Here is a 6,148-nt window from a genome sequence, read left to right on the forward strand (position 1 = left end):
TTAGTTCACTCTTGTGACTGTCCCCATTTCACCATTTTTCTGGTCCCCAGCAGTGTCTCAGTTCTTGGCCTCCCAGACTTGAGCGGGGATTGTTTTTGGTTTGTGGGGCTGTATACAGTGAAGTTCTTTTTGCCTTTATGTTCACCCAGATGCAGCTGTTTCTCCTCAAGACATAGCAAGCAGTGGTCTGGGCTGTTCCTATTTAAATGTCCTGGTGTGTTCCATGTGAGGCTCCAGCTTTCCCACTCATCAGTGCCACCAGGCACAAGAGTGATCAGCAGAAACTGAGGGAACCTGCTGTGATGGGTGCCCAGGGAAACACAAAACAGCACTTAGAAAACATGAAAAAAATAAAATCCAAATCCTGTTCTTGCTCCCTAGCCTATCAAACCTGGACTATGCTGGTGGATTGCCTTCCCACACTTTGGTGGGTCACTGGCAGCTGGTCCTCAGGCTTGTGGTCTGTCGGCTGCCTGGCTCTCAGACCTTTCCTGCATGCAGGCTAGCCCAGCTTGCTAAGGGCCAGCAGCGTGCATGCGTGCAGGGAGAACGGCTGGGATTAGCTTAATGCAAGGCCAGGACAGATGGTGGTAACTGGGAGCAGGGCCCAGCCACACTGACCAGCAGCCTGTCTGTGTGTGACTGGCTCCTGTTTATCCCTCTCTCCATTTCCCATGCCCAGTTCTCCCTGATTTAAGCCTGATGCCTCCCTTTCGCCTCCTTTGATCCTGCTCCTCAACATCCCATAGTAAGTTTTGCTCCCATAATCTTCCTTAAAACATTGCGTGATAAACTTGACACGGTCCTGCAGTTACCCTCAAACGTCCCATCACAGATCTGCTCTTTCCCACCAAGTCCATGATAATGCTGCTTTTTTATCAGCTGTGAAGTTTCTGGCTGAAGCTCTCCAACGTTGCACTTGAGTGGTTCCTGTAATGATTCAGTCTCAGTGCCTCAGGAGCCCTGGTCTTTGTTACAGACCTTGTTATCTTCTGCTTTTTAGGGCTTATCTATCTGTGTGTTTTATTTACTGTAACCCTGTTTGGAATGGGGAAGGTGCAGGAGGGCTGACTTTATAATTTTGTGTTGAATAGACATTAAACAACTATCTTCATAGTTTAAAATTAACCTTTTTCCCACGCTTCCCCAGTGAATTAGGTCAGGGAGCAGCCTCAGAATTCAACTGTCTCACTTTGGGCTTGTGTGGTGAGGTCTGGATTGTTGGATACAGAGGACCCAAGGGAAGATTTTCAGCGTCTTTCAGAATAATTAAATAAATGCTAGGTGCAATAGCACCCAAGTGGGAGGAATTACTGCTTCAATACTGCATTTCTAGTACCCCCCATCTGCACAAAGACTAAAACTGGGAAATGTTCAGAGAGGACAAATACATCCTAAATTTTGGTGAAAGAAGCAGCAAGAGCCTCTTTGAGCCCTGGGCCTGTCCTTTTGGGAGCAATGCTGATCTGTCCCATGTTGTTGCTGCTGCCTGCTGAGGTAACCATGTAAGTGTGCAGCCTCAGCTTGAGAAGCAGTTTATCCTGATAACCCCAACAGCAGGGACAGAGTTTTCCTGGTTGGGATTCTGGTTTGGTAACTGTCTGGTTTCCAGCAATGTCCAAATTATAATGGAATTTCAGCCCTGAAATGCAGGAATAGCTGCTGCTTTATCTGTGTCAATAAAACTTCTCTCTTGCTGAGCATTGTTCCAATCACTTGGCATGCCTGCAAACCTTTTGTTATAGCTGGGAAGAGATGGGAGAAATTTTCTTCTCTTTTTGGTGGTTTGATCTCGCACTCTTGATTTCAGCCATTGCAGTTATCGCTGCTCAGAGAGATAATGTTGAGTGTGACATTGAAATGCAGCCATCAAGCTTCAGAGGCAGTACTGGAGATGCAGCAGCTGGGGACGAAGCTTGGTGATTTCCTCTGCATGCTGGTATGAGGCCGTGGTCACATTGGGCTTGTGCTTGCAGCTGCCTTCTTACCCTGGGAATCTTTTGTTACCTGAAAGCTGAGATTTCTGGAAAATGTGACTGCTGGATCATCTTTCAGTACCTTCCTTTAATGTGTTTTAATATCTGAGAGCTGCTGATAACGTGGCTTGTGAGAGCTGAGACACAGCAAAGCAAGAACTGAGGCAGAGCAAGGACTGAAAGCAGATCTGAGGGGTAAAAATGCTGTCACAGATTAAAAGCTTGTTGAGAGAAGTCGTGATGATATCTGTTCCACTGTGCCGTGTGCAGTCCTTCTCCCCAAACTGGGAGTCTCTTGGAGAAGCCTTATCAAGGCACAATGAAGACATCCAGCTGGCAGCTCCTGCCCTGCAGGCTTCGGAGCACTGCCAGCTCCCCTCTGCACTGCTGCACCCTTGGGGTGGTGCAGGAAGGAAAACGAAGACTGCTGGGGATAAGAGTGCGTAATGGAAAGAGAAGAGACTCCAGCAGCAACGGGGGTCAGTCACTGACTCCAATGATGTCATGTGCTGTAATGTCTGTTCTGGGCCAGGCATGCTGCCTCTGGGTGCATTTCCTCATGTCTGGCTGTATCCTGGAGAAGGGGCTGAAATCCTGCCCTGCACATTTCAGGGACTTGGGTATGAAATTTGGATCTTCGTGCACTCACTACATTGCACTTAACACCCAGAGATACGGACACTTCTGTGGGGGCTGAATCCACAAATGGCCAAAGTCCTGTCAGTGGGTCTTGCTCCCCCAGGCTGTCCATCCCTGAGGAGGATATCTGCAAGTCCCACCTGCCTGATGGAGCCAGTCAGGAACTGCTGAGAAGGTCAGTTAGGTCTAGCATTTCCTAGAACTGCCTTCTCATGAAGACCTGGCTCCAAAACTCCCTCCTGGACTGGTGTTTGTGTATTTTTAGAAGAAAATCCATTCCCTCCTTTGCTGTTAGACAGGAGCATTTTTGTGTGTTGTTAAGTGTGGCCATCACCCAGCTGCTGGTGGTGCAGCTGCTCCTCTGCACCGACTTCCCCACTTTTGCACCCAAATCCAGGCAGCTGACTGGGCTGGTGACTTTGCTGGGTCCGAAAGTTGTGTGTTCACTGCAACACCTCCCCCTTGTTGTGGATAGAAGCAATTTTATGGGTCAGTTTAAGTGAAGAATCTTGGAAGTTTGAAGACTTGGAGAGTTTACACAGAAATATTTCAGCAGTGTTGTGCAAGGGAGAAGGTACCACTGAGGCACTTGGAGGGAAAAGGGAGCAGGGAGATGGGGTACAGACACACCAAGGTGGATGTGTTAGCTACCAAGAGCTTCTGAGATCTGGGAGAGGAGGAGCATCTCAGCCTGGTAATGGATGTTAAGCTGGGCAAATGCAAAGGAGACAGGTGATTTTAAAAGGGGGTTGCCACCTGGGGAATCTACCTTGATTTGCCCATGGAGGATAGTGGTAGAGGCTTAATCTCTTTTCATTGTGCTGTCTGCAATTAGAGATAAAGTCCCACACAAATATCTGATCTGAACTACAGGAATTTGCTCTGTTTTGCACAGGGTCAGAAAATGCAGTGCTTCATTCTTGGCCTTAAAATCTGTGGAAGTAAGACAAATACCACCATGTTTGTGAGTGTCTCTTTTCACGTTGGCTACAGGTATGATTTCACAAGCAGCTCAGCATGTCAGCAGCTGCAGCCCAGCCGTGCCACTGTTGACCCTGAGCTGATAAAGTGGGGGCAGGAGCAGTCAGAGGTTCTGGAGAAGTGCCAGGTGTTAGGTGAACCGAGAGGGGAAGATGAGGAGAAGGAGCTGTTGTGCTGCAGTGAGATTGAGGCCCAGAGGAGGAGCGCTGTGGTCCCCTGGGTAGCAGGATTGTCTCTAGTTTCTGGGCTTCTGCAGGAGTAACTAGAATAGGTTGGCCCTTTGCCCCAGGCATCTTCTGCATCAATAAGAATCCTTTACTCCGGCAAGTATCCTAAGCAAGGGAAATTAGAGAAAAAAGGAGGCTCCACACTGCTTCCTGTCCAGGAGACAGCAGGAGTGTTGGTGGGAGGAGGTGCTGGAGGTCTGTACCCAGTGAGCGAGGCTGTCCCGGCACTAGGTCACGTCACTGGATTTGTACAGCTGAGCCCACAGAGCCATCATCGATGGAGATCCCACCACCTGCTCCAGTGCTGTGCTGGCCTCCTGGTAAAAAAGCTTTTCCTGATGGATGGCAATGCCTTCCTCCACTGGCATTTCATTAATCAGCTCCACTTGCTGGGTCTCCCCAGCCAGACAGGCGCAGGCCAGGCACAGCTTGGGAAAGCACTTGCTGCCCAGTTTGTGATGATGCTCTTGCCCCTGCTCCTCACCGGCTGCACGCAGCAGCAGAGCCCCCCTGTCTGGCCCTGCTCGCCCAGGTGCAAGGGTGTGGAGGGGTAAAAGCAGGAGTATGTGAGAAGGGAGGATGCTGGCAGAAAGCACGGGCTGCCAGGCACGCAGGCAGGCTGTGGCAGCATGTGGGGCGGGTGACAGGAGGTGGCAGCAGGAAGGAGGGAGTCAGCGGTGGCTAAAGGTCACATGCTGGGAGGTTTCCGAGCTGGAGCTGTCACTGCTGCTTCAAAGCAAGCTTTGTGACCGGGATCCCTCTTGTCCATCTGTCCTTCTCTTTTCCTGGCTGTTTGCTTGGTAGCACTGCTGCCAGGCACATTGCTCCCTACCAGATGCTGTTGCAGTGCTGCTGTTTGGAAGATGGGGATCTCTTCTGCCTGTCCATGAGGAAAGCCTTCCTGCCTCCCTGCCTGGACAAGAGCACTGCTTGCCACCACTCAGCCTCTCCAGTCAGAGGCAGAGCAAGGGAACATCTGCTAGAGAAAAGGGGTAAAAAGGAGGTGATGGAAAAGGAAAGCTCCTTCTTTCACCTAAACCCATCTCAGAGGGATTGAAATCCAGCTGAATTCCAGTGGTCATGGGTGTGCCAGGGAGGATGCAGATTGTTACTGGTGGGAGAGGAAGTATTAGAAATGCAACTGGGGGCTGCCGTGGGGGGCCTTGAGATGTGAGCAGGACAGGGGAGATAGGCAGGCCACAGGATACAACTGATGCTGGACACAGCAAGGCAGGAGAGGGGGACAAATTTGATTTGGCCTGCTCCCAGGCCAGGATGGCAGAAGAGTAATGGAGGGATGGAAGAGATCTGTAGCCCTGGAGGAGAAGCAGCCGGGAACATGCAGTAGGCAGACTCTCACTCAAGACTCACAAAGCTGGCCATCCTCAATGGAGCCACGAAGCTCCTGGCAGTGTGGATTGAGCCATACCTCTGATCCCAAGGGAAGGGCTGTAGCACACTGCCCCACTGGAGCGTGCCCAGCTCCTTCCACAGAGCTCAGCGTAGTGCAGTGCTGGGCATCTCTTAGAGTTCAAACCCACTGCTGATGGCTCAGCCGAGACATCAGAGGCTGCTTTGCACAAGTGCCACGCTCGGCTCAGCTCCTCAGTGGAAGTCCTGGGGGAACGGGCCAGGAGCACACAGACAGCAAGGGAACACAAGTGTCCACATCCATAAAATATTTATGTAGCGATCGATTTGTGTGCAGTCCCCTCCCAGCAGATGATGGGGTGAGGGGCGACACCAGCGCTTTGGGCAAAATTCACCTGGGGTCAGGTCAGGGAGTCAAGAGGGAATGACCTAAAGTTGGCTGAAATAAGGGACATGAAACAAGACCCGAGGCTGCTTTGTGAACAAGGAAGGAAGGAGGAAGCCGGTTGCAAGCCCAGCATGATATGTGAGAGGCTGCCTCCACACAGCCGCCTCTGCGCGCTGGCTCGCCATTGTCCAGCGGCAGCTCCCGTGGGCGAGGATAACGAGAGGGTTTGGGGTGCAGAGCCAAAGTTATGCTCTCTTGAAGGGCGGCAGCTCTGGGGAAGCACTAAATTCTATGCAGAAAAGAATAAAGTATTAAAAAGGAGGCAAGAGGCACACTGCATCGCGGCTGTGCTGGTTACGGAAATCGGTACCGGGCGTGGCTTCAGCTAGCGGTGCTGGAGGGGGACTTCCCTCCGGGAATCCTGCTGGACCCGGGTCGCGTCCCTTCGCCCCGGGGCGCCCCGAAACCCTCCGGGAAGGCCGAGCTGCCCCTCGGCGGAGGGAGACAGGGGGGCCGGCAGAGGAAAGGGAGGTTCTGCCGTGTCCCCTCTTGTGCTCGCTCCGCCC

The sequence above is a fragment of the Parus major genome, chromosome 1 (assembly GCF_001522545.3).
Source record: "Parus major isolate Abel chromosome 1, Parus_major1.1, whole genome shotgun sequence".
Lineage (NCBI taxonomy): Eukaryota > Metazoa > Chordata > Aves > Passeriformes > Paridae > Parus > Parus major.